At 32.4% G+C, this 25,227-nt stretch overlaps 1 long non-coding RNA gene across 32 annotated transcripts in view; it reads left to right on the forward strand.

The window, feature by feature from the left end:
• The window catches only part of LOC148613538 (uncharacterized), a 70,634-nt gene that overhangs the window by 32,613 nt on the left and 12,794 nt on the right, over positions 1–25,227 (forward strand). For 6 of the 32 annotated variants that reach the window (XR_015923399.1, XR_015923397.1, XR_015923401.1 and 3 more), the window contains one exon: positions 17,288–17,342. The exons of 22 other annotated variants lie outside the window; for them this stretch is intronic. This is a non-coding gene — a long non-coding RNA (uncharacterized LOC148613538). Of the gene's footprint in view, positions 1–1,695; positions 2,200–16,400; positions 16,564–17,287; positions 17,343–19,206; positions 19,229–25,227 lie in introns of those variants that run through there. 4 more of the 32 variants (XR_015923391.1, XR_015923400.1, XR_015923402.1 and 1 more) reach the window with 4 other exon arrangements.

A 25,227-nucleotide genomic window follows, 5' to 3' on the forward strand; every position in this document is an offset into this window, starting at 1 on the left:
TAAAATCTTAAAAAGAGACTTTATACCTCCAGTGATGTTAGAATGACCCAAAGGTGTTTTTGTTAAGCTTAGTTAAATATTATGGACACCCAATTTCATTTTTTTAGGCAAGCAAGTAAGGAGGTAGACCTAGGGTAAGGGACATAACTCATACAAATCCTTAGAATGCTTGTATTCAGCATTTTACATCAATCTCATGCAAGTAACTTGGATAAATTCATTCTGTTTCAAATGAAAGCTTGATAGGCTTTGGTGAAATTGAATATGATACTAACATATATCTGATTTCAAGAGTTATGTCCCTTACCCTATGTCTACTTCCTCAAGTCAAGTCTTATTATGTTATTGTTCGATTACTAAAAAATGCCCTGCACTAATTTTTGTTAGAATTTTTAATTTTTGATAAAAAAGCTTTTAGACTTGTCAAAGTCTGTAGTTGCCCATCTTTATATTCTGAAGAGATGGTTGTCCAGTTCAAAAAACGTTTCACTAACTTCTGGAATTAAAAAAAGATGTTTGACAAATTTATATGAAAATTTGTGTGAAGTTTAAATATGTAGATGTGTATGATGCATTTTAATCATTGTTGAAAGTTTACAAGGGTGTGATCGAACTTTCTTGCCTTTTATTTGTTTTATGTATTCTGAATTATGAAATTGTTGCAATGAAAAATTAAATGATTGGTCTAAAATTACAACATCAAAAGTGAAATTGTAATAATGATAAAAAGAAAGAACAGAATAAAACTAGTAAGTCATCAAAGTTTGTTAACTATTAACATCTCTCATGGTGGATTTATTTTCTCAATATCACAGAAAAAATAAATTCACATTTTTGACTAAAATAACTAAATTGTAATAATTGAATGCATCCAATAATATTACATTATTTGGAGTTGGTAATCAGAACCCATGAGTTTTTATACCAAATGATACTGTTTTTGTTTTTCAATCATTTAGCTTATTTGTGATGTCATCAGCTATTAAACTAATTTTCATGCATGTTTAAATTGATTTTTACAATCTTTTTCCCAGAACGCTTTGTGTTAAATGTCAGTATCGTGATCATTGTAGGTGTTTAGCTTGGTCAATAAATTGTTTACATGATAGTACTTTCAATATTATGTTTATTTAGCTGGTAGTGTAGAATTATTTTGTTATTTTTATAGCAGGACCACCTCTTTTAAAAGTAAATCTCCAATGTGTATCTGATTACTATCTGTAATATATTGAAATGTCAAAGTTTAGTGCTCAGTCAACTGAATAATGAAATAAAATGTGATTATATCTTGGTAAATAGGCTTTTGGTATCTTTATTGAAAATAAAAAGAAAGTTCTATTCATTAAGTGTATATCATATGGAATAATGAAAAGTTTAAAGTGACTGTATATATATGCTACATGGTGCATGATTCCCTCAAAATTTGGTAACATGTATGAAATAAAACCTTTTCTTGTCTCATACTACATCATACATCCTATCTTTTTTCTTTATTATTCAACTGAAAAGGGCTTCTTTCTTTTTTTCTGTAACCCTTTATCATTTAGTTGAAAAAGGCTTCTTTCATTTTGCTGAAGCCCTTAAGTTATGCTACTGGAGCTGGATATAGTGGTATTACATTTATATTGGTGAATATTATTCCTTGCCAAGTATGATATTGCACTCACAAGCTTGTGCAATGAAATATCTGCTTAGGATAATATTCACCAATATAAATGCAGTAAGCCTATATATAATCTATAAAACAAGGTATTGAAATGTACATGAGCTGTACATATTGAAAGAGTAAACAAGGGAACCAAGGTTCTAGCAGAAATCAAAAGAATGTAATCCAGAGACAAAGACCAGACATGGAAAACAGACACACACAACAAAGAACATTCAGTAATTAAAATAATACATACAAAGTAACAGAAGCAAATGAGCAACTTGGACTCCACTAAAACCTGAACTTGTACATATGTTGTACAACTTTCTATGAAGATTGGGTTTCTATTTTATGATAAACTTTAGTACATAAAGTACATTTTCTATCAATGGCCTTTGTGAAAATATGAACTGAAAGTTATCACCAGATCTGCAATCTGAGAAATCTATCAAATTTTCTATTACCTGTCAGTTATGGGTGACATTTTATCAACTAGTCATTGTCAATGCACTGGTCTTACTGTATCATGGTTGCTACAATAAATTTACCAAGTAAGTGATAATTTGGTGTAACAGGGTGTTCCATGGTAGAGGTAAATAATTATATTTTTATTTTTCCAGTAGGTAGAAAAATTTATTTTTAATTTGCTTGGAACAGCCCTTTCAACGTCATGATCTTTTAAATTGACCAATTTATAGACTTTTAATGAAGTAATCAAATCAGATGTCATTTGGTCACTACGTCACCACGGAATTTATCTGTACGTCACCCAGGTAGATTAAGCACTGTAATTCAGTTCTATCACGATTGTACTAAGGTGATATAACTATACACCTGAGGAAAGACGTCAAAAACTTCATTGAAACTTTGTTGAATACCCTGGGAAGAAATTAGCTTCCATTTTACAGGAACTAATTGCTTTTACCAGCTAACAAGGTATTCAGTTGAAAAGATTACCTAATGCCAGTCTAATTAAAAAAATCTGTAGCTAATTTAGCTAGGCCAATGTTGGATTTAAATCTCTTTTCAGTATCTTAGTCTTGTTTTTCTGTATAAAGAGCTTTGCTCCCGCAGGACCTGTATAGTACAATAAATTCAAGGTTATTTTCATTTTCAGTTCATCAATTTTTTTCTTGTGGTGACTGGTTGGGGTTGTAATGCTTGTATTTCCATAGAGCATAGAGAAAATATAACTTCAATACTTCTTGATTTAATCCAATCACAATATTCTTTGCAATATTTACAATAAAAAAACATCAAATTCATTTATTCTTTATTTACTTTTATATGTAAATGCATAATATGATTTTGTCATTGAACTTCACAAAAATGCACTTATATCATAGAGCACTATGATTTTCACAAAGAGGCAAATGTAGAACTGCCTGTGGCAGAAGTATGAAAGTTTTTAAATGGTGTCATGTACCATTTGAGCTGGAGATTGATTTGTTAAACAAATTTTGGTTGATTTTAATTTTTTTAAATTTCTATATGCAACTGTTGCAAACTTAAACAAAATTTGGTTTAACCTTAAAGCAGGACCATTAATGTGTAATTAAAGCCTTTAGTTCACTTTCTGACTTTACTAATTTTACTCTGGACACTGCAGCTAAAGCCCGCTCAGAAAATACAAGAATCTTGCAATGTTGCGGAAAAGTGAATGATTTTACGTGACATTATCCGATTGTTCACCGACATTTGAATGGATATTGTTGGAGAGAAAGGCCTGTCTGCAGCGGTTAGTGCAAGACAAAACGAACATCTGCCACTGCGTGGAGTTGCATTGTTAGAGGAAATGTCTACGAACAAGCTAGTGCTGTTCAGTTGTTGAACCTATTCAAAGTGGACTTCCTGTGAAAGTACTTATATTCGTGGGTTTCAAATTTTGTGGTTTACAGGAAAAGCACAAGTTTGTGGATTCTTGAATTTGTGGTTTTAATGATCCTGTCTTACAATCTAAAGTCATTAGTCTTTTTGTAGTAGGAATCAAATTTTGTGGTTTACGATACCCACGAAATCCACAAAAATTGGTAACCCATGAAAAATTGTACTTTCACAGTGTGTCTTAAATTCAGTTTTAACAAATATTCAGATTAAAACTAGGCTCTATTACAGTCAAGTGTTTTTTTTATCATTAGTGATGCCAAATGGGTGGCAGTCATCATTTCTGGGTAATTTTCCCTTTTTTAATAATTTTGATGGATGTTTTTTAGTTGTATATTTCCCTTGGGGCCATTGAGAGCTTGCAATAAATTTCGAGTCTGTTTGAAGAGTGACTAAGTTAAAGCCTGTAACTTTTAGCTGGGATTTTATTGTGTATCATTGTCTTGTGCACTTTTCCACTTTGTCCCTGGATTACATTCTTATGATTTTTGCTAGAATCTTGGTTCCCTTGATTACTCTTCCACATTTTCTTTACTAAGTTTTAGGAAAAATTTCAAAAATACAATCACCTTGGTTTTGTATTTTATTCTATTGAAGAATTTATGACATTGAGTATGAGCCATATTTTATAGGCAGTTCCTCCTGTCAAAGGTTATTTAAAACTGTGTGAAGGTCAAATTTTACAGCTATATTGTTTTTCTATAGTAATGACATATTTTTTTTCCTAGATGAACTATGCAGAACAGGTATTCAATTATTTGTCGGATTGTTATTTTTATACTTTAATATTGATACATTGGTTGAAAAATCGTAGTGCGCATCTTTAATTAGACCTCAAAACTACTTTATAATAAGTTTATTCAAGGTTAAAGGTACAAATCAACTGGTTATTTTTCAAGTTGAATGGAAAAAATGAATTCTTTATACTTTTTAATGCAGAATATCATTAATTTAAGAAAATATCAGGTTTTCCATAGATATGTCATGAGTTTGAGCAGGCAAAAAAATAACTTTATTAGTGAAAGAAATTATCAGTAGACCTACATACCTAGGCTGTGTAAAATCAAGCAGGTCTATGATGAAATTAGCTCAAGTTTCTTTAAAATGTAGTGCTGTCTTTGTAGAATTATGATGGGTCTATGTTGACAAAATATTTAGTTTCTAACACTTTTATAACATTTTACTGAGTTCTTGGTGACTTATGTTGTGAATTACTTGTTTTGTTGTTACTTATGCAACAAGTTGTTTTATACTATAGATTTGCATTAATTGACACATTGTATAGTAGATTGAAAGGTATATGTCACCTTCCCTGTTGGGGTAAAACATTCAGCAATCACCACATTTCCTTTATCATGTCATCATGCAGAGTTTGATGCAGCATGTTATTCACATGGTCAGACACTGTTATAGGGTCAGGTTTGAGGTCATCACCATAGGTATTTGGGTCAGGTTTGATGTCATCACCATGGGTATAGGGTCAGGTTTGATGTCATCACCATTGGTATAGGGTCAGGTTTTATGTTATCACCATAGGTATAGGGTCAGGTTTGATGTCATCACCATAGGTATAGGATTAGGTTTAATGTCATCACCACATGGTCAGGCACTGTGTTATAGGGTCAGGTTTGATGTCATTACCATAGGTATAGGGTCAGATTTGATGTCATCACCATAGGTATAGGGTCAGGTTTGATGTCATCGCCATAGGTATAGAGTCAGGTTTGATGTTATCACCATAGGTATAGGGTCAGGTTTGATGGCATCACCATTGGTATAGGGTCAGGTTTGATGTTATCACCATAAGTATAGGGTCAGGTTTGATGTCATCACCGTTAGTATAGGGTCAGGTTTGATGTTATCACCATAGGTATAGGGTCAGGTTTGATGTCATCACCACAGGGTCAGGCACTGTGTTATAGGTCAGTTTTGATGTCATCATCACATGGTCAGACACTGTGTTATAGGGTCAGGTTTGATGTCATTGCTGCATGGTCAGGTTTATGTTATAAATGTAGAATCTGGCACTAATGTCATCATTAATTTGAACATAATCAACACAAATCATAAATAGGTGTTGATTTGGTATGGAATAACTCCATTACTAATATAACATGAGCTTTAAAATGCTGTCTTTATTGTTAAAGAGTTTGTCAGTTTCGTTTGAATGCTTTAAAATGTTTCTGTTGGTACTAAAATTTATATATAGACAATAACTTATCTTAGTATAGTAATTAATAAAGATTATGTTTTACAAAGAGTTGATTGCTTAAACCTTTGTAATAACTGAATGTAATTGTATGGATACCCTTTAGGTCATTAGACAGATCCCTCTGGTGCACCTGGAAGTGTCTTAATGTAAGCATTAAATTAGTAGTAACTAAATAATGACATCTAAATTATATTAGATCCAAAGATACTCATTTAATGACTGTTGTCTTTCACCTGCAGTATGATATTTATTCTTTCTGTCACTAATGTGGCTTCTCTTCATTTTTTTCTTATAACAGGTTCCATTGATTTCACTCTCAACTTAGAGGACAAAGTAAATATTATGACTCATTCCTTTTATTTCAGTTTTATGTTTCCAAATCACATTTTCTGGCAATCAAAAAGCGATTAGATGTGTTATATCATACAAAAGTAGTACAAGTAAAACAATGATTGAATGCTATGAAATGATAGTAACAATTAATTTTAACATAAAGATTTGTTCTTACTTTTTATGTCTGTAACATTTTGCCCAAATGAGGATAAAAGATTATGTAAGATAACCTTGTTTCCCTTTGAAGTTTTAAAGAGGACCTTTTCAAGGATGTGTATTGGTTGCCAATAACATTATTGTTTTATCTTACCCTTTCTGTATGAGGCACACTGTAAACAAAGAAGTTGATTTAAAAATTGATGTTTTAACATATTTTCTTTAACTACATAACACCAGGTTTTTATATTATTTCGCATATTTGTCTGTTTTGTTATTGGCTTTTTTTGTGGTCCTAATTACCCAAGCTCCACTCAGCAGCAGCAGACATTCATTTCCTCTCTTACTAACAGATGCAGATAGTCCTTTCGAAGTTCTCTGACATTATTCTAGTCAAATGTTGCGTAAAATCATTCACATTATTCCCACTTTCTGACAGGGCTGGCTACAGTTACTAGAGGGAATTTTGAGCGCAGTTTCAAGGCCAATTAACTTAAATGTTAAATGTCACAAACAATATAAGGTGGATGGGAGGATTTTATTTATATATTTTTTTTTTCTTACTTCTTACCAGATATCTGCTAGCCTAATTTTAGCTGTTTGAAGTATAGATATGTTCAAAAGCTATAACCACATCAGTTTCAGAGGGGAAACATTATTTTGGTCAGCAAGAAATGAAATAATTTTGTTATTGTACATCAATACAAGAAACTGATGTTATAAAATCCTGATTTTGAAATTCCCACCCCAATTTTTTTTTTTTTTTTTTTTTTTTTTTTGGCAATTTTTTGGGAGTCAGAGGGGATGAAAATTTACTAATAATTTCATTGGGCACTATCATGATGTCATTCTTTTTAATTGAAAAAAATGTTCATTTGGTTTTTGATTATCATGAGTTTTCATGGTAAGACCTGTAACACTAACATTAAGCATAACAAATATTTTATTAAGATTTGAGGAACAATTGCAACTTTAAAACTTCACACCCTAGAAACTGAAAATGTGGCACAAAAATGTCCTGGTTTACAGCAATAAGTATGACAAGAGGATATTGAAAGTTAACATGATTTGAACACCACTGCTGATTTGTTTTTTATTGTGGAAAAGATGTTCTATTATCTTTGTAAATGATAAATGCATGCCGTTTCTATAATGTGCAGAGTTATTACCCTCAGTAACACCAATACATCTAATTCTAGTGATGAGTCTAATTGTAGAGTCAATTTATTGATTATTGTAATGTTAACACTGTTGTAGAATTTCAAGGTTGAGATAAAGTGGAAAACACATTGTTTGGCTCAATGGAAATAGATTAAGTAAGTTACCCTGGAGGTCGCATCATGAATGCAAAAAAGGAAATATACTAAAATCCTTCAAAAATTCAAAGCACATTCTTTTTTACTGCACTTTACTGTCAACTTTTCTTAAATTAAACCCTAAAGTACGGACTGTTCTCAATATATTCTACAATAGAGACTAGTCTCAGTATACTCTACAGTAGAGACTGTCCTCAGTATACCTTACAGTAGAGAATGGTCTCAGTATACTCTACAGTAGAGACTGTCCTATGTATACCTTAAGTAGAGACTCAGTATACCCTAAAGAAGGGACTGGCTTCAGTATACTCTTCAGTAGAGACTGGCCTCAGTATACTCTACACTAGAGACTGTCCTCAGTATACTCTACAGTAGAGACTCAGTATACCCTACAGTAGTGATTGTCCTCAGTATATCCTACAGAATAGACTCTTTAGTACACCTGTAAGTAGAGCTTGTCCTCAGTATATCCAATGTTCATTGTTTAGTTTTCTGAGTTTAACATTGGGGGTCAAGGGCCCCTAAGGTAGCAAATTTAGGGGTCATTTTCGAAAAAACTGGAGGTCATAAAATCATTTATGAACAGATTATATCTTGTTATTGAACTACTATGGGTGTTTTAATCATCAATGTTCTTTTTATGAGTACTTGTTTTGAAGTTATTTGTTCATACAGTAAGGTAATTTTGCTTTTTGGCTTTATTGCATATATTCAAGTAAAACTTCTATGCGCCACTTGGGTGCATATTGTACAAGGTTTAAGTGCTGTTAGACGGTAAATTGTGTAAATGGCGCATCCTGGAATGAAAACTGTATACCTCTAACTAGAGACTGTCCTCACTACCATTATTATAGAGTTGGCCTATATATTGTTATGTAATTATTGTTTATGCATAATTTTACGCTGTGTATATATTACATTTAAATCTTACAGGCAATAAAATCTTTTGCAGAATGGAGTATTGCATAAAAGTTTTAATTAACTCTTTAAGTGTAAATATTAGTAAGAATCAGGCAAAATGGGAAAAATCAGAAACATGCATGTCAAAAACCCACCAATCTGACTATATAATTTCACTCATGGATGCTTTCTCTGTTTGAAAGGACCTTTAATTTGTTTCTGCATCACTGAATTTGCTCAGATTTTTTACAACAGAATGCTAGAAAAATGAGGTTTTTGATTGAGTTATCTGCCTTTGAAATATTCATTTCCAATGCATTTCAATGAAATTGTAACTCAATGGTCCAGCATGATATAGCAAATCCTGTCTGTTTTCCTTGATTCTGATGATGCAATTTGTCAAATAACACTATCAAAATAATGGGTTCTTCCATACCATGTTTCACTCACTGCCTGATTCTTACAATGACTGACACTTAATATGTATTACTTTGTGATGTACGTCAATAACACTCATTTTGAGCAGATTAAATAATTTTGTCATGCAAATAGATTTTCAGAAAAATATTTTTTTTTTATTCGTGTGATACTTCATCGAGCCACTTTTATGTGAATTATGGAAATTTGAAGAAATAAAATTCCTAAAAAGATATAATTGTTTTTGACATTGAAAGTCTTGTTGTGAATTTATCATTTTTATTCAAATCATAAATGATTATTTAGAGTTGCAAAAGGAAATTGAAATTATTTGTTGCCTGAATAATGTGCAGTATCCAATTTTGAGGTGAGATATTAAAAGTATAATGTCTTTCACAAAGTTAATAGAATTTCAGGTGCAAATAAGATTTCTTTGGTAGATATTATTTAACCATATTTGATAAGAAGCAGAAAGTACATACATACTTGGATAAGATATGATGTAGGGAAACATTTCATATCAACTTGCAGGGGATATGCTTATAAAAAGGGGGGTTATAATGAGACCAAAGTAAAGATCCAAAATGATTGGTTGTTTTTTCACATTTTAACACACACTATTAATTTCATTGGATTTGGGGGAAAATTTTGCATATTGATATTAAACCTTGTTAAAGTAATATGTCCCCACGAGTGGTAAAATATTACTGGGTACTGATGGTGTATAGATATCATGTTGTTGTATTTTGGTTAGATTGCAAGAATGATATTATTATAGATACAAGTCACAGAGCTGTGATATTGTAAATGTATTAATTTCCGTGGTTGCTAATTTTCGCAGATTCTGTCAAGTGACCATGCTCGCAGATATAATTTGCAGTTTAAAAAAATGATTTGTGTTACATAGTGTTAAAAAATTAATTTTGTGAGCACTATTTTTCATGGTTTTCAGTCCACCGTAAAAATAGCTGAGATTAGTACACTGCAAAAATTGATATGTTTACAGTGTTTCTGAAAACTGAAAAGTGAGAATATACTTATATTCTGATGTCATGAGTTCTCTGCAATCACATATGAATACAGCTGAGTTGTATTTTGTCTACATATACATTTTGTTTGTATTTTTTTAAACCACACATATAATTATCTTGGATTATTTTGTAGCCTACAATTCCTCAAGCAATCTGTTCTTCCTCATACCTTTTTTACCAGTTTTATTTGTGTAACAAGTTTTATTTCTCTAACTTGTTAACCAATTTAATTGTATTTTCACTTTAAATTTTGATAATAATGAGTAATTACTGTAGATTAATATATAGGTAATAAGAAAAAATAGTTTTTAAAAGCAATATCCTCTCAAAATTGACAAATAAATCTTCACAAAACTTAACTGAAGAAAATATATTTTTTTAATTTCTACTCTTATTCAAAACATGTTTTTCTTTTCTCTTTCTTATTTTATGAAAAAACAATTAAAGTGTTTGTTACACGCACATTGAGTACGGTACATGTTTAATCCTTCTGACAACAGTGGCAAGATATGGATCCAAGAGACAAGTAAAAGCAGCATACACATACTCATGTACTGTAGTATTGTAAACTTAGATATACCTGATGATGTTTAAGGAGGGATAATCCAACATAATCATTTTGATATTATTTACTGTCATGTTAGGATTATCTTAAATCTGCCTATACTGGGTACATTGACTTATATCTGCCTATGTTGGGTACAGTCACTTAAATCTGCCTATACTGGGTACAATCATTTAAATCTACCTATGATAGGTACAGTCACTTAAATCTGCCAATACTGGGTACATTGACTTATATCTGCCTATGTTGGGTACAGTCACTTAAATCTGCCTATACTGGGTTCATTGACTTAAATCTGCCTATACTGGGTACAATCATTTAAATCTGCCTATGATAGGTACAGTCACTTAAATTTTCCTACACAATTGGTACAATCACTTAAATCTGCCAATACTGGGTTCAATCACTTAAATATGCCAATACTGGTTACAATCATTTAAATCTGCCCATGTTGGGTATAATCACTTAAATCTGCCTACACTGGGTACAATCACTTAAATCTGCCTATGCAAGGTATATTCACTTAGATCTGCCTATTCTGGGTACGTTAACTCAAATCTGCCTATACTGAGTACATTCACTTAAATCAGCTTATGCTTGGTACATTGGCTTAAACATTTGGACATGCTTTTTGTACTGCAGCTGCTAGATTTGGTATTGCATTTATGCTGTAATCAGTGAATGAAAAAGTAATCAAGGGAACCAAGATTCTAGAGGAAATCAAAAGTATGTAATCCATGTAAACAGACATACATAACAAAGAACAGAAAAAAAACAAAATAACATATATAAAGCAAGAAAAGCAAATGAGTGTATATGAGTTAATTTGATAAAAGATTCTCTCCCATAAAGGGAATTGATAATGAATATTATGTTCTCATCATTTTAGAAAATTTTTAGACTATATACATTTTTGTAAAACTGTGCATGTATGTGTTTTTTGTTTACATTTGTTTGGTGACGACAATACCTGAGGTTTTGTACATTAGCTGTACTTCCCCTTGTTTTGTATGACATTTTCAGACACAGTTCTTTACCACAAGATATTGTTGGTTTGTGTGGCCTAAGTTTTTGAGGATAAGATTGTTTGTTTGGCCTAAGTTTTAGAAGATAAGATTGGTTTGTTTGGCCTGATTTTTTGAAGATAAGGCTAGTTTATGTTTCTTAATCAATGAAGATGGCTTTTTGGTGAAAGTGAAACAAATTTCAAGCTTTTTCTTGAACAAGCAATCTGCATTACCCGCTCTGTTTTATAAGTGACATTGGATTCTTGTAACAACACTATGCATATGGTAAAAAGAACATTGGGCTACAGTAATTATACTGGTTTACAGCTAATGAGATTGAACATCCATTATTACTATCATATGATTTTTCTTTTGACAAATCATCAAATATCAGCAAAAAATTCCTTGTAACCTGCATAAAATTACCATAAATCTGTTGTCACTGCTGGAATCCAACATTACTGGTTTTGGCTGGTTGATTTTGAAATTACTTTTTCTTAAAATCGTATTGTAATGTAAAAAGGAGCATAAGGCATGGACCATTTAATTTTCTTAGGAGGCCTAGGTTTTCATGTAGGAAAACTTATTTATTTCCAAATGATCAATTTGGAAAACTATTTTTCCCATTGGCAGAATTTTGACCAGATTTTTATTTACTTCAGATGCTAAATTCCAAATTATTTTTATTTTACAAAAATCATGGCCAGAAAATGTTTATAAAAAGACTACTGCCCCCTTCTTTCCCAGGAAAATATCAAAATGATCTGTGCCTAAGAGTAAAAACAAGGTGAATCCGGCATGCGCTCTCTGGCTTTTCAGGGAAGGTCAGTGCAGCCTCTCGTTCTTAAATTCTGGAATTCAGACCCATTATTCTGTGCAATAATAAGTTTAATCACACTTGATGACTCTTACAAAGGTGCCATTTGTTTTACCTTACATATATTAGAATTAATACTAAAAATTTCCTTTCTAATTTATGATAGCCATTGTGTTAAGACAACTGTAATTTTCTCCTCTATAAGAACTATATTTTGATAATTGTTTTCTATTATATGTCTAATGATTGCAGTATGTTGGTTGCATAATTGTGCATGGAGCTACATTATTAAGATGATGTAATTCTCTGTCCTTAAAAGTACTCAAATTTACTGCAAGAAATTTTGTTCAATTACAAGTCCTTCTATGATGCAGGTTAGTAAGATTATCTCAGAGTACCAGTCATTCAGTAATCTGTTGTGTCGTCGTTTCTCTTTCACTGTCTTTATAATTTTGATCAAGTATTTCAGAATATGTTGCAATTCTTGTTTCCACTAGATAATTAAAAAAAATATTTTGATTTATCTTGTTTTGATGACATCAGATATCCATTACTTATAATATCAGTTGTTCTTCACTGTTCATGTGAACAAATTATATTCCCTGCAACTTCGGTAAAGTTAGCTGCTGAACTGTAACTCCTATAATCCTTTTGTTCTTTTATTTTTTCCCAGACCATAAAAGTTATATAAGCCAATATTTATAAAATGGATCCAGGAGTTTTCATAGTCTGGGAACTTTCTAAGATCAAGTTCTAAGAATTTGTACCTAGTGAATTTGGGTTTTGGTTTAGAAAGAGTAATCAAGGGAACCAAGGTTATAGTGGTAATCAAAAGAATGTAATCCAGGGACAAAGACCAGACATGGAAAACAGTCATGCACAACAAAGAACATAAAGTAATTAAAATCATACATACAAAAAATTCGAAAGATCTTTTGGAGACATTCAGTTCAAGACTATTATCTGAATATAATAGCATTAAAACCTATGATTTTTCAAAACTGTATACTTCTATTCCCCATACTCAGTTAAAATCCCGACTTAAAAACATTATACATTTTTGTTTTCCAAAACAGATGGTACACCTAGATACAAATGTATAGTTCTTGGTAGCGATTCCTCATACTTTGTAAGAAATAATTCCAAATCATCTTCCAAATATACAGAGGAAGATGTTTACAAAATGCTGGAATTTTTTATCAACAACATATTTATCCAGTGTGGTGGACATATTTTTCAACAAACGGTCGGCATTCCAATGGGAACAAATTGTGCTCCTTTAGTTGCTGACCTTTTCCTTCACTTTTATGAGGCTAACTTTATAGCTGATCTGATCTGAAAGAAAAAATATTGTTTAGCTAGATCCTTTAATCTCAGTTTCTGCTGTATAGATGACGTATTATCTTTAAACAATCCTAATTTCGGGAATTCGATACATCGCATCTACCCCAAAGAACTTGAGATAAAGGATGCTACAGGCACTGTGAAGTCAGCCTCATATCTTGACATACACTTGGAAATTGATGGTAAAGGCAAACTATTGACCAAACTTTACGACAGATGTGATGACGTTTCATTCAAAATTGTCAACTTTCCTTTCATCTGTGGCAACATCCCTTCAGCACCTGCATATGGAGTGTTCATATTACAACTCATATGTTATGCCAGAGCTTGCCGAAACTATGCAGGCTTTTTGTATCGCGCGAGAACTCTAATAGGCCTCTGGAACAGGGTTATGTTGTAACAAGATTGAAGTCATCACTACAGAATTATGATTGTCATCATGAACTCGTGAATCATTATGGTGTATCCATCTACACCATGAAAACTGATTTATTCAACGGGTCTTAGTTTTCCTTTATTTGTTTGTCTACCTCGGACTTGACTTTTTATGAGCAACTCGACGGTGGGTGTTTCTAGAAAAGCAGAGGAAGCTTACCCTACCGGTGCACCTGGTCCATGCTCCCAGTTTTTAGTGGAGTCCGAGTTCTTCATTTGCTTTTGTTACTTTGTATGTATGATTTTAGTTACTTTCTGTTCTATGTTGTGTATGTCTGTTTTCCATGTCTGGTCTTTGTCCCTGGATTACATTCTTTTGATTACCGCTATAACCTTGGTTCCCTTGATTACACTTACGAAGTAACAAAAGCAAATGAGCAACTCGGGCTCCACTAAAAACTGGGAGCATGGACCAGGTGCACTGGTAGGGTAAGCGTCCTCTGCTTTTCTAGGAACACCCGCTGAGTTGCTCATAAAAAGTCAAGTCTGGGGTAGAGGAAAGGAAAACTATGACAGGTTGAAAACAAGTTTGTTTTTCTGGAGTTTAAGTCCATACAGAAAATATGCTATGGCTTAAATAACAATGAAACAACAAATGCTTTGATCACATACATATTAGAAACAAAGAAATGTTGATGCACTACCTTCAGCCTGAACCTTCATAGGAGTTGTACTTTCTGGACAAGTAAAGTACATATCTGGGATGTAGCTCATTCTGGTGCCATCTGGTAATTACCCTTTGCAGTTCGTGCCCATTTATAATATGATCTGCAATTTTCTCTAGATTATACAAAATTATGATAAATTGCTCCTCAATTTGTAGAGTCTTTGGATTTAGTATAAATTAAATTTAGAGGTGCAGAATTAATGATATTACTCTGTCTGGAACCAAATGTACATTTTATGGATCTGCACAGGTGCTTAATTATACAAAAGCAAATACAATTTCACACAGGTGCAGCAGTAGATGTTTTCACTGCATTGCATGTTTGATGTGGTCTTTTGTTCTCCATTTGCAAAAGGTTTGTCTTTTGAAATCATGAACAATGACCACACTCCTCATAGAATGTTGAAATTCTCTTTGACAAGGATGTATTGTTTGTAACCAGATATCATATGTTGGGATCTCTATGGAGAAAGTGGAAACTATTGTAGATTGTAGCTGTTTTGTCATAAACTAAAACCTACTGTTATGCAATAATGATGCTAATGTGTACTATAATAGCACAACAAACAAAATGAGAAATCAGAATTGACGTCATTCCATTTAACCGTATCATTTCATGTTTTTAGGATATCCATTCTCTTTTTCTACTTAGTTAATTCATTGATTAAGGTAGACTAATTTTTTTGTAATTATTTTCAATACTGGTATCAGGATTTTAGTATTATATGGATTAGTGGCATCAGAATTAGATACTGGTTTGTCCTGGTTGTCTATATATCCAAAAACTGTATAGTTTTCATTCTTAGACTTAGTCCCTTCTTAGTGAAAACAAAATATTGCCAGACCAAAGAAATGTGCAGTAAAAATGGCTTCGTTCTAGGAAAAATTGTTAATTTTTTTAGCTGGCCAAATAGGAGAAAAGTACAAAATTTGAGATTCTGTCAGGTAGTCTCTGAACCATCTTTGCATACAATGCCATCAAAACATCAACTGCTTTGAGTTTGTTGTGGTAGCATGCTTGCCTCAATAACAGGATGTTTAGTTTTGATACCCGAAGACTTTAAAACAGGTCAATGCTTCTCTTCTAAGTATGTATGAGATATAGCATGACAAATGGTTGTCTCAAAGTAATTATAATGTATGTAAGAGAAGTGACATGCCTATATTTGTGGGTTGTTGCTTCTGTGAGCCAACACAATAAAAGTCTGGCTCAGCTTGTCAGATTAGTACAAAACAGAGTCATTTCATGGAGAAATGTGTCTGACAAAATTTTGGAACAGAAGCTGAAGAATATAAACCGAGCTAAATCAAAAGGGTTTACAAACTTTGTTTGTGGAGCCCTGATAATAAAAAATAGAGTAAAAACAATAAGTCATTAACACAGTCATGTTTAAGTAAGGCCTTGCATAGAACACCAGAAGATTTAACTTGTGCACAGAAGCATTTCATGTTAAATTTTTACCATGCTGTGGTACTTTTGATCATATTTTGGGTACAATTACTATTACCGGTAGTTGTCTTTTAAATAATAAGAATGACATTTGAAAAAGTAATTAAAACGTTTTTGTGCAAATCTGCTTAAACATTAAGAAGCAAAGGATGATATCCATCAACATTGTATTTGTACTTGTAAGTTAAAAGAAAACATCCATTTCATATTAAATACAGGTCCACCTAAGGATCTGGCAGAGAGGGAAAAGTCCATATTTGTTGTCTTTATGACTTAATACATCAACCCAGTATGTTCTTATAGTAATTTGAGAACCAAGAAAAGTAATGAAGAAGGATGGGATGCTGGAGTCAAAAAATAATTATGTTGTGAACAAAAATGGTAGGAAACATTTTTCTTTATTACCTAATCATTTTGATATAATTCTATCATTTCCCAAACATTTTAATACAATTCTAACTGGTATTTTTAATCATTTCCCGTATATTTTAATACAATATTATTGGTATTTTTTTTATCATTTCCCAAACATTTTAATACAATTCTTTTTGGTATTTTTTTTATCATAAATGTAACATTATGAAAAATATTGTTGAAGGTGTTTAGAAAATTTAAAAAAGGTTTGCCTGATACTAAAGTAAACCTGTTTTTAAACCTCTGGACACAATAAACCTGCTTCCAATTTTACCTGAAATCAAAAATAAATATTTCAGTTCTTTTTTCATTTGTGTATGTATAAATAACTTACTTTGAAAAAAAATATATGCACTAAGCTATTTAAATAGTTCTCTTGATCATGAACTCTTCACATTTACTAAGTTTTTATCTGTTTTGTAACTATATGGAAAGTTTAGTACTCAGTCAATAATGAAATAAAATGTGATTATTTCTTGGTTAATAGGTCTTTGGTATCTTTATTGAAGTAAAGCGGAAGTTCTCCTAGTTACCATATTGATCATGAATAATAAGAAGTTTTAAGTGACTGTATAAATAATACATGTAGCTCCTTTACTTTTAGATTTCCACAAATCTTATCATGCTTAGTTGCATTAAATATGAACTTATGTTAATGCATGTAAGTCTTGATTTATCAAATCTTTTTCAGGGGTGGATCATGACACTTTGAAAAGTAGGGGTGTCAGCAGGTGTCCTTAGAAAAGGTAAGGGGGCTGGGACATTTTTGCACATGACAAATTTTTCAATAAAAGGGAGGGATGTCAATTCCATTCACTCTCCCCTGTATCTGTCACTGTTTTTTCTAAAAACCTTTATCTAAGCTGAAAAAGGATTTTTTTTCTTGTACAGTCATATAAGGGTATGGCTCTGTTGTCATTGCCCATGACAAACAAGAAAGCCCACAAGAAATTAATGAAAAAGGCAGGATCTCATATTGTTAAAATATTTTGTGTATACATTTAAAAAAAGTTAGGACCTATATTTTCTCAAAATAAAAATGCAGGATAGAACATTTGTTCTATACCACAAAGGTCTGACTGGAATTGATTTTGGGGCTTATGCCAAATACCATTAAAGAATTAAGGATTTAAAAAGGCCAAAATTGAGACATTTATTCTTAGCTGTTTCCAATCAATAGCATTAATATAACTGTATAGGTTTCTGTAAGTTCCATAGCACAAAAGAAAGGATTTGATTGATCTATGTGGTTACAACCCTTAATTTTTAAAAAGGGGTAAAAATGTGATCAAAAACAAGCATTTTAAAACTTAACTATATGACTTAAGGTATACATATAAGAATTCCTATGAATTTACACAATGTTGTTAACCATTTCAAGATGCATGGTTGATGAATTTAGACCTTTAACTTTGAACTCAAGGTCAAATTTATGATTTTTGCATACAATTTTATGCCTTGACTGTAACTTTTTTGTCTTTTGGTATATGCATTTAATATTTGACACGAGTAAATATCAGCTCGTCAGTATGTCTTATACCATGATTGTTGACCTTTGACCTTAAACTTCGACCTCAACGTCAAAAGAATTTGTTTGGCATATTCATGTTTGGACTGTTACTTCTTTGAAATTTTTAATATTTGGTATGAAGGAAGATCAGCTTAGGACAATGTATTTCATTCCATGTTTTGTGACTTTTGACAATAAACTTTGACTTCCAGATCAAATTAATGATTTTTGCACAACGGCATTGTTTCTAGGCTGTAAAGATTTTCTGTGATTGAAAGTGTTGTGCATGGCTAATGTACAGAATTTTTCCCTTAGCAGGACCAACAGAGATGGATTACATCTCAATGATATCTAGTTCTCCTTCAATTTGTATGAGAGTAAGCAAATTATAAACTACAGTTGCATTCACCTAGTCCTTCTGTTACTCTTTTCTGTAACTGATTTCTCAGCTTCTACCATGTCTTTTGTTTTGATGTTCCTTTTTATCTATCTACTTCATGTTACTGTCAACTAAATAATTACTTAAGTGATGCATGATGGAAATTTTAATAAGATTTTCAGCTTTTTTTAGGGAATTCTGACCTAACCAGAATTCTTCCTAAGTTTCTTCACATCAGTTTTAATGCATTTTGAACTTGTATAACAACTCCTTAAAGGCTGAACCAAACAATTCCTTCAGGTTCTAAAAACTGAGATTCAGTTAATACAGGCTTCAGTGTAAATTGTTTTTGCATGATGACTTGTACTGTTTCAAGGTTTGACAGAAATGGTTCAGTGGGGGTATTCTTAGCACCATATTGCATGAGGCATCTTTTTTTCTTGTTTACCAGTATAAAAATGTGAGAAATCTGATGGACTTTTCTGAAGAAGTGCATTGAAACCTTTGGAAGATGACATAATTTTGATATTCTCCCAGGATATTGTTGTGAATCAATATAAATGTTAAAGGAATTAAGTCCTTTTCATCCATTTTTTTTCAGCTATTATAAAATGCCTAAATGAAATATTTCACTATCTTATGTTACATAAGAGAATAGGTAATCAAATGTATTCAGACTTTCAGAGGTAAGATGTTTAAAATTCAGTTAATTGTTAGGAGTGCTGATGGAGGCATGATACGAAGTAGGTGTTATAAATTCTTATATTTATATGATTAAGTAGTATTTACAGGAGAAAGCTATATATGTAGAACTGATGTCTGCTCTGTAAGCACTGTAAGGCTTCTTGGTTTCTGTATTTACTTGTTTTAATGGCTTGATACGTAGGATGGCAATTTGTTTGAAGATGACACTTTATGGCGGAAAAAATTAGCTGCTGTCTGTAAATTGTATAATTATTGACATTTACAATGATATAAGGGGCATTTTAGCCACAAGGAAAATTAAATTTTCTATTGACAGAGAGCTCTGGTTTGGGATGGTCAATTAATATGAACTGTGTGATCTTTGCCTGGCTTATTGGACAAATTTGTTTCATGCTGTAATATTGTGTTGAATTTAAAGTAATTTTTGAAATTTAGTTTACTTCCTCCAGTCAGGGACTTTATATTACTAATATAATATAGTCATTGCTCCAGTCTACTTTCAGGTAAAATATCAAAGTAGATTTCAGATCTAGATGATGAAAAATTTTAGACAGAATTATGTAACTTATTGTAGTTTGTGTCTTTGAGTCTCTTTACTATGTCAGAAGTACTGGTGAAGTTTAAGTCTCTGTAAGAATCTGGCAGTGGGTGAAAAATTGTCTGAAAAAAAAACCATACATGTATCTCTGTAATGTGTAATATAATCATTATCTCTTTTGTAAAATGAAAAAAATAATATCCAATGATAGCCATGTCCAAAAAAATGACTTTTATTTTTGGTCTGATTTTTAATGTTTAGGAATGTTCTCCACGCCTTGTATTAGTTAGGAATGTGTTCCATGCCTTGTATTAGTTAAGAATGTTCTCCACGTCTTGTATTAGTTAGGAATGTGTTCCATGCCTTGTATTAGTTAGGAATGTTCTCCATGCCTTGTATTAGTTAGGGATGTATTCCATGCCTTGTATTAGTTAGGAATGTGTTCCATGCCTTGTATTAGTCAGAAATGTTCTCCATGCCTTGTATTTGTTAGGAATGTCTTCCATGCCTTGTATTAGTTAGGAATGTCTTCCATGCCTTGTATCAGTTAGGAATGTTCTCCATGCCTTGTATTAGTTAGGAATGTTCTCCACGTCTTGTATTAGTTAGGAATGTGTTCCATGCCTTGTATTAGTTAGGAATGTTCTCCACGTCTTGTATTAGTTAGGAATGTGTTCCATGCCTTGTATTAGTTAGGAATGTTCTCCATGCCTTGTATTAGTTAGGGATGTATTCCATGCCTTGTATTAGTTAAGAATGTGTTCCATGCCTTGTATTAGTTAGGAATGTGTTCCATGCCTTGTATTAGTCAGGAATGTTCTCCATGCCTTGTATTAGTTAGGAATGTGTTCCATGCCTTGTATCAGTTAGGAATGTTCTCCATGCCTTGTATTAGTCAGGAATGTGTTCCATGCCTTGTATTAGTTAGGAATGTCTTCCATGCCTTGTATCAGTTAGGAATGTTCTCCATGCCTTGTATTAGTTAGGAATGTTCTCCATGCCTTGTATTAGTTAGGGATGTATTCCATGCCTTGTATTAGTTAAGAATGTTCTCCACGTCTTGTATTAGTTAGGAATGTGTTCCATGCCTTGTATTAGTTAGGAATGTTCTCCATGCCTTGTATTAGTTAGGGATGTATTCCATGCCTTGTATTAGTTAAGAATGTGTTCCATGCCTTGTATTAGTTAGGAATGTGTTCCACGCCTTGTATTAGTCAGGAATGTTCTCCATGCCTTGTATTAGTTAGGAATGTTCTCCATGCCTTGTATCAGTTAGGAATGTTCTCCATGCCTTGTATTAGTCAGGAATGTGTTCCATGCCTTGTATTAGTTAGGAATGTTCTCCATGTCTTGTATTAGTTAGGAATGTGTTCCATGCCTTCCATACCGGTGCACCTGGTCCTTGCTCCCAGTTTTTATTGAAGTCCGAGTTGCTCATTTACTTTTGTTACTTTGTATGTATGATTTTAGTTACTTTATGTTCTTTGTTGTGAATGTCTGTTTTCCATGTCTGGTCTTTGTCCCTGGATTACATTCTTTTGATTACCGCTATAACTTGGTTCCCTTGATTACTCTTCCATGCCTTGTATTAGTTAGGAATGTGTTCCATGCCTTGTATTAGTCAAGAATGTTCTCCACACCTTGTATTAGTTAGAAATGTGTTCCATGCCTTGTATTAGTTAAGAATGTTCTCCACGTCTTGTATTAATTAGGAATGTGTTCCATACCTTGTATTAGGAATGTTCTCCACGTCTTGTATTAATTAGGAATGTGTTCCATGCCTTGTATTAGTTAGGAATGTTCTTCATGCCTTGTATTAGTTAGGGATGTATTCCATGCCTTGTATTAGTTAAGAATGTGTTCCATGCCTTGTATTAGTTAGGAATGTTCTCCATACCTTGTATTAGTTAGGAATGTGTTCCATGCCTTGTATTAGTTAGGAATGTTCTCCATGCCTTGTATTAGTTAGGAATGTTCTCCATGCCTTGTATTAGTTAGGAATGTATTCCATGCCTTGTATTAGTCAGGAATGTGTTCCATGCCTTGTATTAGTTAGGAATGTTCTCCATGTCTTGTATTAGTTAGGAATGTGTTCCATGTCTTCCATACCGGTGCACCTGGTCCATGCTCCCAGTTTTTAGTGGAGTCGGAGTTGCTCATTTACTTTTGTTACTTTGTATGTATGATTTTAGTTACTTTATGTTCTTTGTTGTGAATGTCTGTTTTCCATGTCTGGTCTTTGTCCCTGGATTACATTCTTTTGATTACCGCTATAACCTTGGTTCCCTTGATTACTCTTCCATGCCATGTATTAGTTAGGAATGTGTTCCATGCCTTGTATTAGTCAAGAATGTTCTCCATGCCTTGTATTAGTTAGAAATGTGTTCCATGCCTTGTATTAGTTAGGAATGTTCTCCACGCCTTGTATTAGTGAGAAATGTTCTCCACGTCTTGAATTAGTTATAGTGCTATATTAAACACACAGACTACATGACATTTTATTATTTTTTTTCAGACTGTTAAGTGGGCAACTACAATGAATGTTAAGTCTCTTGAGTCTCTATCAAAACTCCTATTTCTGTCTCATATAGAAATGATATGCACTTTATAACTATAAAAGACTAATCAATTTTTCCAATATTATGAATGGATGAAAAAAATGTGACGACTGGGATATCTTCATGTTTATCTAGTTGAATCAGCTTACATCATGCTATTTATGTCATTAAAATAGTGATTGACAAGATGCAAAATAAATCCATTATTTTTCTAATTAAGTAGATTTTAAGATGGCTTATTCATGTTTAGAAATAATTCCCTACTAGAAGATAATGACATTTTTTCTGAATCAAGCAGTGTTGACTTGTTGACTAATGGGAATGTGAAGGGAACTTCATGAAATGCGGCTGTATGATTATTATATCAAATAAAGCAACGGTGATGTTCAGCACATGAGCTGCATATAGTGCCAACTGAAATTTTATACTTTTAAAGATGTACATACTAATCTTCACTTCACCCCTGCTCTTAACGATGGGGGTCTGTCCATTCATTCATCTCTCTCCTCTTTTTTATTTCTGCCACTACTTTGTCACATGCTGTATGTATATCTGTCATGGTATGAAATTTGAATTTTGACTTGTGCGACAACAGCTTACTGTTTGCTAATACAATTACACTAAAGTTGGTTTGGAGGGCATTGACTTGCAGAATCTTATTTTTTTACATACATTGTAGTAAACTTAAACTTGAAAAAAGAGTAGTTTATTACAGTATACATGGCTGTTAATAATAGCCTCATTGGTCTTGTAGTGAAGTGATTCCCGTGAGTCCATCAGGTTTTGAGTAAGATCCCCTGCCAAGTCAAACCAAACCCTTGCTATGCTGAGCCTAGATATATCCACCCTGGACCTTGTTTCTTGCTCTGTTATTTTAAGTTTAGAAAAGCACAATTTGTTTCCATCTGCAAGAAGATTGAACATGGGTTGAAATGAGACTAACTTATAAAATAAAAACTTGGTCATGAGTTTACAGTAGCCAAAAAAGTGACATTTTTTAGGGATATGGCTCATTTCTTGGCCCTTCACCACAGCAGAATTGACCTATAGTGCTTAATTTTGTTTGGAATCTATATAAGAATGATATCTCACCACTATTACTATGTCAACTCCCTGTATTAACTAAATCCTCATTTTTTCACACGAGTGACCCTTCGTAGAACCCCTGACCTTCCATGTGCGACTGTAATGAAACATATTTGGCTTCTACGGCCTTAACAGGGTAAAAGCTTTGGAATTAATGCACATTGGTTCCTATCTTGTCCCTATTGAGCCCACATCTCGCAAAAAATGACAAAATATTGCCAAAAAAGACTATTTTCAGGTGACAGATCCACTTTTTTTCAAACAATTCAACATGGCTAGGGTTAAGACTTCTCTGCTAAGCATGTGGCATATAGAAGATCCAATGATAACTGCTATGCTCAGATTCAGATTAATGTTTTTGAGTGGGTTGACATACCTGCCTTCCTGTAGGCTGTTGATGTAGTTTTGTAGCACATTAAAATCCATTTAATTGTGTCAAGAAGGGTTAGTTCAATTGATAAAATGTTGCCATGAAGTGGCAAATGAAGCCTGTCATAAGATGTTACACAACAATAAAACAATCAATCAATCAATATTACAATTGGAAAGGTTTAAAAAAAATCGTCCAACTTTCGTTCAGATTAGTAATGGAATTTTTTGTAGATTATTCAGAATAGAATGAGCCCTTAATTCAAGTTTTTATCTAAACATTTGGCATTAAGGTGACGTAGTTATTAATACAAAATTGAAGTGTCCTTTGTACAAATATATTAGCATGGAATTCTGACAATTCTCATGATAGACACTTGGATGTGTAGTATTGTAAAGGTGTTATAACTTTCTGTTTAAATATCTATCAACACGGTTTTTTTAATAATTTTCAAGTGGTTTTCTTTGACAAAACTATTTATTAAATTTTCAACTTCAAAAGTGTTTTAAAAAGACAGTCATTAAAAGTAATGATTTTCATAGCATGAATTTATCTATGATCTGTGTTGTTTTCTTTGTTTGGCCTTTTTTCTTGGATTTATGAGCTTTTTGTATTCTTTTTGGATTCACCACTATCAAGTAATTAAAAAAAGAGACATTGATTTTGGATCCAAAAAGGGTATAACCACTAACTCCTGACAAAAGTTATGCAAAATATAATGCTTTCATCCCTTTTTATTTATTTTATTTTTTTTTTTGGTTATTTTTGGTTCTTAAAATTTTTGGTAACACTGCAGTGTTCAATAGTTTTTTGGTTGTGATTCAGTCTTAGTAATATATCTGAATTTAAGTTTGCATTTAACAAGGACATTGTAGATTTATTGTAAACATAAGAAAAGAGTATCAAGTGTTCCTGTTATGGTTACAATAAATTTTCTCTTTGATGTGAATTTGTTGAAACATTCATAAGCTTTCATTAAATTATGCAACATCCTAGTCTTATATTTTGTTCTGAAAGAAGAGATTCTTGACATCAATAGAAACTCCAATTTAACCATAACTCTGATTTCTACAGTCCTAATTACATTTCCTGTGTGTGGGAATGAGATATTTGTAGAGTCTCCTAGAAATGTATAGTTCGTGACTAGTAAAGAGAGGTACAGTTTTGTGAAGTATACATAATATTGTGGCCTATATATGTAATAAACCTCTCTGTTGTTTGTGACTATGTAGATTGACAAACTTTTTACACCAGGGATTGAATTTCAGAATTTTTTTCCACTAGCTAAATTTAGCAAGTACTGAAAATTTACACTTGCTAAATTTAAGTGTTTAGGGTTATTTCTGGACTTAATCTATATGACTTGTAGAATTCCACTAGCAAATTTTAGCAAGTGGAAATAATTTCTTCTTGCGAAATTGAATTTCAACATGCATTTAGCAAGTATTTCTCCTTAAATTCGATCACTGCTACACGGGAGGAAAA

Source organism: Perna viridis, chromosome 6, assembly GCF_037379345.1.
Source record: "Perna viridis isolate PV_CMFRI_1.1 ecotype Kerala chromosome 6, ASM3737934v1, whole genome shotgun sequence".
Classification (NCBI taxonomy): Eukaryota; Metazoa; Mollusca; class Bivalvia; order Mytilida; family Mytilidae; genus Perna; species Perna viridis.